General features: G+C 39.7%; 1 long non-coding RNA gene across 1 annotated transcript in view; it reads right to left on the bottom strand.

Annotated features, from left to right (window-relative positions):
• Nucleotides 1-2,867: 2,867 nt before the first annotated feature.
• LOC130573123 (uncharacterized) overlaps nt 2,868-8,393 on the bottom strand; it is a 60,129-nt gene continuing 54,603 nt past the window's right edge. Inside the window, exon 5 of the long non-coding RNA XR_008965297.1 lies at nt 2,868-3,359. This is a non-coding gene — a long non-coding RNA (uncharacterized LOC130573123). The remainder of the gene's footprint in view (nt 3,360-8,393) is intronic.

Below are 8,393 nucleotides of genomic sequence, written 5' to 3'. Positions count from 1 at the left end.
GCACTGAGGTCTCTCCTCAGTCTCCTCCTCTCCAGGCTGAACAGACCAAGTGACCTCAGTCACTCCTCACACGGCTTCCCCTCAGGCCTTTCGTCATCCTTATGGCCCTCCTTTGGATGATCTCTAACAGCTCAATGTCTTTTTTATATTGTGGCACCCAAAACTGCCCCCAGCACTCTAGTGAAGCTGCCCTAATGCAGAGCAGGGCGGGACAATCCCCTCCCTTGCCCGGCTGTTATGCTGTGCCTGAGGCACCCCAGGACATGGTTTGCCCTCCTGGCTGCCTAGCCTGATGGCTGGAGCAGATTTCTCAAAAATTACAAACATGGTTTCAAATTTTCCCCACGTGCAGGGCAAGTCAAGCTTCTGATATTTCCTTTTGATTTCCAACAAGTGTCAAGTGCTGGGTCTGGAGTTTTACCAAAGGTTTCTTGTCCCATGGTTTGTTTCCAGAGTTTGGTTTAGCAAGTAGAGAAAAAAAAAGTTAAAATTCTGTTCAATGTTATTTTTTCTTTTTTTTTTTTTTAATTCCTTGCTTGTTTGGGGAATAAAACCATCAAAAGTAATTATTCTCAAGGTCTTGTCTTACCTTCTTAAGTGCTATTGAAAATTCAATCACACATGTTTTCTTAGGAGTGACATTGTTTGGCTCTAGTTACACAGGGACGCTGTCCTTTCTCTCCATGCTCATCACTCCCTCATGAAACACATTGCCTAAATGCATAAAGCCATTCTAATATTTGTTCTCAGTTACGTTTCCTAAAATATAGCCTGCCTTTTTTAGACCATTGTTAAAATGGTAGTCTGATGTGCTTGTCTGGAAGGTTCAACTTTKCAGGCTTAGTTGGCCAAGCAAGGACAAAACCAATACATATAGTTGCTTTAATTTGGCCTCTAAGATTTGTTTTAATTTTTTTTTGTGCAAAAATTATAGAACTTTAAACTCTGTTCTTGACTTACCCTGTTTGCAGCTATTGGTTTCTTGTTTAGGTACTACAATTATATTCTGAGATTCTTCTGAAAGGATATTCCAAAATTTAAAGTTTACTGTAACTACAAAAAGGGTTCCTTCACACACAAGACTACATGCTCATMATTTTTATCCCTATCAGGTTCACCACACCTTTTTGTATATCTCAAAATGCACTACCTGGCTCCCAAAGCTCTCCTGACTCCCTGTGTTAGTCTTTTGCACATGCAACTCGTTGTGTTCTGCTGCTGGGCCTGTCACCTCTTCAGCCATGTGCATGATGAAGACAGCCTTCTTTCCAGCTGGATGAGCTGCCTTTATTGAAACTGCATCTAAGATCCTCTTTTTATTTATTTATTTATTTATTTTTCACTAAATATTCACTTTTGCCAAACAGTAAATATGTTGAGTCCTAAGCATTCAGGAGAATGTTCTTCCTTGTCCTCTGGCCATAATTCAGTTTCACTGGCCTGTTTGTATCTATCCTACCCGGGCTATAGATGTCAAAGCCAGCAGCAAAAGGTGGTTTTGAGAAAATATTCACTCTCTTTTCTCCTCTCTACCTGTGCCTGCCTTGGGCTTAATGCAGAAATAAAGGTAAATTTTAGAAAAAAATGAAAAAAAGTACTATGTGAAATATGCTATCACAGTGTAGTCACTGAAGAGATATTTAGAATATGGTTTGAAATTAGATTTTCCTGCTGCAGGTTCAGTTATTATTTTTTATGGTTACCCCATCAAATTGAAGGGTTTTTTTTCCAAAATCCTGTTATATTGCCATTCCAATTCCTATATGACTCAGATGAAATTTAAGGCTGATTCTTAATATGATGCTACACTAACTAAAGTAACAACAACATGCAAAAGTGTACCAGTGAACATCATGCTGATTTTCCAGAATTATTCAGTAGAAACCTGAGGGTTTATAGTAGCTACATTATTAGCTTTCTATGAAATACCCTTGCTTTTCTTGTTTGTATATGAATCTTATAATACTTTCTATTTTCAGGATTTTATTTTCCCTTTCCTTATTTTAGTGACTAAAAATACCTCTGAACTGCATTAGTGTACTATTTTATACTGCACTGCTAAATATATGGAATACAGTACACACTGTTTGGGGAATAAAAAAMCGATTATTTGTTTAAAACAAGCAACAACTGTAGCTTTCCATTTTCTCCCCTTGCATCCAAATAGGGAAGGAGACAGGAAAAAGCACATGAGATCTTTCTTTCTCCCACAGTGTCAACATTTCCAGAAATTTCAAATAATTATAGTTTACCAGGAAGAGGTGAGGGAGAATGCTGGGTAAGGGTGGGTTTTGCTGGGTTTAGGATACAGCACTCCCTGCACAGTACTGATACATGCCCTCTAAGGGAAMTCCATCATAGCAAAGCCACCATTTGCAAACTGTTATTTCTACAGGAAGTAAGGGAAATATATTTCAACTCCTTTCACCAAACTCCCCAATGCATCCCATACACATTTATCACCATAGAAATATATTGAAAGAAAAGGTAGTATGAACACAATGGTTAATTATAAGCCACTGAAATGGTATAAGAATAAATACAGGGTAGTAATAATGTACCTGAAAGAAATATAATGTATACACATATTGCAGACAGATGGCAAAGATACCATTAAAACTACTGGGTGCTGAAGTAGGATGGCAATAAATGTCATCTGGGTCATCATCAGGCACAGATGGTGTAGTAGCAGGGAAGCAAAACAGCTTCAGGTGCAACAGGTTGAATTCCACTTAAAACAGGAGAGATAACTCCAGGGGTCAGTGCATTCTTAAAAGAAAAACAAAAAACAAAACAACAACAAAAAAAAACAAAAACAAAAACAAAAACAAAACAAAACATGAAGTTAATTACTTAGCTTACTTTTTGTGTTCATACATTTCTTGATAAACTGCAGTAACATTGGTGATCTTTATAGTCAAGCTTCAGTTTATGTTCAGATCTATTTCTAACACAAAGGGAATTAGCTATAGGTCTTCTGTAACAATTTAGAAAGATTTTTAACTTTTCACTGTCATTCCACATTTGTAATGCCTTCTGTCTCCTGCCCTCCTTCAGTGGATTCAGCCTCAGGTAAGTCTGTTCAATAGTCTTCTCTTTTCTTTCATCAAATGCAGTTTTCATCCAAGACTATCTCTTTGAGGTACACCATAACCTTATTCCTCAGATCCTCCAGATCTGCGAGTGTGCTCCTGCGAGTGTGGCTTTCCAAACACCATTAATTGTCCTGCTGGTTATCAACTCTCATGCAGCAAAAATGTCTTCTAAGACACATCAGATGTTGAAACTCTGCCAAAAACTTGCTTGACTGGTGTCCTGTTTGCTTGTCCATCACTCCAAGTTAATTGCATCATTGTTTGCTGTAAATAAAACATTTCAGAATTAGTAATCATTCCTCAGGTTGGTGCTTGCACAACTGGGGTGGTGGCAAAAACGCAACTTGAGCGTGTGGATGCAAATCACCTGGGTGAGATAGATGGATAAGTGTGTTCCTGAGGATCACCAAGGCTTGTAATACTGAAAATGCTGGAAGCCATCCTTGCCCTTTTACTGGAGAGCTATGTGGCTCACGTAGGTCACGTAGGCCTGCAGCACCCTCGGGGTTTGTGGGTGGCAGCCAGCATCATCACCCTACAATATGTAAGCTGGGTTGTGCTTTGCGCCCTTGAGTCCTGGCACTGAAGGGATAATAAATGTCTTCTGTATTTGCATCTGATATCCTCTGAAGGGATAAAGGTTCTTTGTGGTGTGGATTTCCAAGAGCCTTCCTTCAGSTCAGTTGATCACCTGCAGTTGTTTGTAGCAATACCGTGCAAATTTCAATTTGCTTCTGCCAAATACTACCAGAGTATAGCGGGAAAGAGCTCCGACTTTCATCCTCCAGATGCACTGAGCACATTTTTTTAATCAATGTCTTTAATCAGTTATCTTCCTGGATAAACCACTTTGAATTTTATGCTGAGTTTTAATGAATCAGTGTTTCAGTTTATTGATCTACATTMGATTCATCCTCTGCTACAACTAAGAGCTGATGCAGATTCACCATTTTTCTTGTTCTTTACGTCTCTACCTTTGTTTCTGAGGATAATASCTTTTCTGGAGTTTTTATGGGTTTAAACACACTTTTTTAATGCCATTGGGCTTTTGGAGATCACAGAAATGCAGAAGGATTTGGGTTGGAAGGGACCTTAAAGATCATCTAGTTCCAACCTCCCTTCCATGGGCAGGGCACACTTCACTAAGCCAGGCTGTTCAGAGCAAAGGAAATCTCTCAGACTTTATGAATAATGACTTGGACTCCTGCAGCTCTTTCAAATTCACAGTTAGCCCACAGTCCATCTTGCACTGCAGCTGAAGTACATGGTGTGCATTGCCATGCTATTGTAATTGTTTGCAATTTCTGTATTTTTCATTATTTGGTGTTTTTTCCCCCTAAACCATTCCTAAATCCCACTCAATGTTTCTGAGTTTGGTATCAGGGAAGAAAAGGGAAAATGGCTTAAAAAATAAATTGCGCAGGTATGAAATTAGCAATAAGGAGACTTTTTTTGGAAGGATGTCTGAGAGTTGCTCAGACACTAGTGAGGTGCTGGATTTACTGAGCACACGGCTCCTGCATGCCATTCAGGTGGGCTGCTGAATGTGCAGGATAATTGAATGAACAAAGAACAGAAGGTGCAAGAGGGAGAGATATGCCTCATTTCCCAGGACCTCTGGAAAAGGTCAGGTTGAGAGCTGGTAGCAAACTGTCCAGCTGTACTTCCAGAGCAACATTGCTGATTTGGTGCTTTGTGGCAGAATGAGCTCTCACTGCAATCCTGGAGCTGGGTCACAGCCCTGTGAAATTAAACCCCAAAGGGAGTCTGCTCCCGAGCCTTCTCCCAAAAACAGGAAACAGACCTGAAGGCAAGCCTGTGTGCGGTGTCACTTTCCATATTTAATTTACATCCTTTTGAATCAACTAACACTTGATTTCCAATTGGAAGACTGAAGTGAACCTTGGAGGACTGTTGCTGCTACTAGAAGAGAGAYCTGGACTTTTAGAAACTTTCCCAAACTTTTCCAAAACAGTCATTTTCTGATGATGCAGCAACCTATCCACTGGGGATAATTTATAGGTGTTTTTTCAGGRAAAAAAACCCAGCCAATGTGGCAGGAGAGAAGAAATATTACTCACAAAAATAATAAATGTCTTCTACATTTTACATGTTGAAAAGGTAAATTCCACTTCTGACATTCATCCCAGAGCCACTTTAAAGGCAACCCACAGACTCAACAGGGAGAGAGTAAACACTAAATCATAATTACCTCATAAAAGGGGAGTCTGTTTCTCTGAGCGCCTGGGATCTAGTTTTGCCTCACAAAAAATATCATAAATCTATTGTGTTCTACTCACATTTATTTAAGGCCAATTAGTGCTTGCATTAAAAAGAATAAGAAAGAAAAACAGAAGCAACACCTTCCAAACTTTGCTGTCATTTGCCTAGATGTGAAGCCCTGATTCTCTGCTCTCATTAAGGAGCTGTTCATTAAAGGACAGCATGTTCCACAAGAGCTGAGGTCTTACATTAACAGTGAACTGTGGAAAATCTTTCCCATTTGGCAGCCCACATTAAAATTTCTTCTGCAAAGGCATTTCTTTTAATGCAATCTAATGCTGTATGTGTTACTGTACAGAAGGAAAAAAAAATATTTTTCAGCACAATCTTGACTTGGCTTTAATATCCCACAGGGTGACATCTGACACTWTGCTGAGAGGATAACACCTCTCTGGGTAATCTTTCCAACAGAGCCTGAAAATGAACATTCTGTGCCATTAATATGGCAAATGTAATTAGCAGAGCAGTATGACTGATCTCTTTTTTTTTTTTTTAAATCAACATTTCCTAAAGCAATTTCTCCAACTAAAGTTACTCCAGCCAGTGGAGCCAGGGAAAGCTAAACTTGAGTGTGCCTATATAGGTTGCCGTTTTGAAGCACAGGTAGGCAGATAAAAGGTAACATAGCTGCCTGTTTTGGATCTCATTTCTTAGAAAAGTTAGACATACAAAAAAAAATCTAGGTAAAATTAGTCATGCCACAATAATGTTTTAAGGCAAGTAGATGTTTTTTTTAGTTTTAAGAAATTAAATGAAAGGAGTTTGAGYTGTGCTCCTTTGACAGTAGAGAGCCTAAACTCCAGGGGAAGTGTGCCCATGTTTTGCGTTCAGATACGCTGAAATCCTAGTTCTGACTGCTTTGGATACAATCACACAATTTGGATACAATCACACAGTTTTCACACTTCTGTTTATTCTGTTCATGTTGGAAGGCCCCTTCTCTTTGCAGRTGAGCCTGAAGTCAGAGAGACCAGCAGCACAGACGAGTCCCACCACACTGTAGAAGTCACCAGAGATGCCTTCAAGAAGGGCTGGAATGCTCCAATGGCATTTGCCTGAACACTGCTGGCCTTCCTAGGCAAGGCTGTGATGGGAAGGGGAATTGGTGAAGATGATGATTGCTGTTAAGACATGAAAGACTGGATGAGACCAGTCATAGTATCACAAGATCATTAAGGTTGGAAAAGGCCTCTAAGATCAGGGAGTCCAACCTTTGACTGAACACCAGTGTGCCAACATAACCATAGCAGTAAGTACCACCTCCAGCCATTTCTTGGACACTTCCAGAGATGGTGACTCCACCACCGTGGGCAGGCCATGCCAATACTTAACCACCCTTCTGTGTGGATAAAAGATCAGCAGCATCACATCCCRGTGTGTTGAAATCAAACTGGTTCTGTGCTAACGAGACAGTCCTGTTCCCTTACAAAACAGGGTACAGGTGGAGAGGTAAGATGTCTTCCATTTAAAAAAAWTTCTGAGACCTTGGGGATTACACTGGTATTCCACAAGCATTGTAGCTGATTAAAGACTCAGGCAAGTATTCAGAAGCATGAAGGCATGAATTTAATGTTGAAGCATAGCTTGTGAGAGATAGTGCACTCACCTAGATGAAGGCCAAAGCCTTGACTGAGGAGTAGATTATCACAGCAAAAGACTCAATTTTTAAGAAAAACCTCGTAAAATAGTTCATACATTAACTAATAATTGTTCTGTCTTTCCATTGGGAGAAGTGATCATAAATACATTCCACACTGCAAATACCTAGTGCACAGAGGCTAAAGGAGCAACACCRTCACACTACACTGATCATTACACCTCAGCACTGTTCTGCAGGAGCACTGATTCAAGACAGCCTTTTAAAAAAGCTGAGAAAAAGAAAACATCAATGGTTSAAAACAGTGGCACACAAGATCTGTTTTAAAATGTAGGCTGGATTTGGCACTGGCACAATAATAAGGAAGGTTCAGTGCGCCACTGACAGCAAACAGGTAGCAGTGAGCCAGCCCCTTAGCCCTTTGGAGTCAAGGGCTGCAGCCTCCTTGGCWGAGTGACAGCAAAGTCTGGTGAGTCCAGGATGGGATCAGGAGGGGTGAGATCTGCAGTGATGGACTATTCCCAGATGCAGATCAAGGGGTGTGTTTCCACTGAATTTCAACAGGTGGGTGGATCTGGCTCTCACTTTCCTTATATTTTTGATTTGGTAGRAAAATCTGTTTAACCACTCTGCCTGTAAAATTAGTGTATTTCCTGTCACATACAACTTTCAGACAAGCTTTGATGGACTTCCTCATGTGTGAGCAAATTTTTAGTCTCATGAAGACAGACTGCACAGCCTTTAATCTCTGATCTTTTGTTATGCAAGTTGTGGTGTCCGCCAATTTCTAGATGAAGGAAAACCATCTGTCTGCTTTGATCCTTGATTATGGCAATGCTAGGTCCCAAAAATAAAGTATTACAATTAGGCTGAAATGAACTTCTGTCTCTTTCAAAAATAATTTTTAAGAGTTTGTGTRAAGTTTAATTACCTCAATTCAGCAACAGCATAATGAAGCAAGTTACATTTATGCTGCACTAAATGCCATATTCTTATTTTTCTTCCTTTATCTCTCATTAGAAGGGTRCAGCAGAGAGGCAAAACTCTTATAATTTTTCTCAGGAACAATATAAATCTTTATCTGTTAATGTTTTAATGTTTATCAGTTAATTATAGATCTTTATCCACATAATCTTTATCAATTAAGCATTCCAAATGCAAAAAGTATTAGCGCATATTCAAATTACCACACATTAATATGTAAAAAGCCTCCTAAAAGATTGTCATGGTTTAGAATGCTGGTCRAAARCCAGGCACCCACAASACCTGCTCACTCRCTGTCCCCCACCACCACYGGGCAGAGAAGAGTGAAGGGAAAAGAAAAAAAAATTACAAAAGGGTTCATGAGTTGAGACAAGGAACAGGGAGGAAATGCTTGATGGACTAAACAGGCTCCACTTAAGTTACAAAGTGAATTT

Source organism: Malurus melanocephalus, unplaced genomic scaffold (assembly GCF_030028575.1).
Source record: "Malurus melanocephalus ecotype Western Australia unplaced genomic scaffold, MMel_1.1 scaffold_51, whole genome shotgun sequence".
Classification (NCBI taxonomy): domain Eukaryota; kingdom Metazoa; phylum Chordata; class Aves; order Passeriformes; family Maluridae; genus Malurus; species Malurus melanocephalus.
The sequence above is the reverse complement of the archived record's forward strand: the minus strand, read 5'-3'. Positions and strand labels throughout refer to the sequence as shown.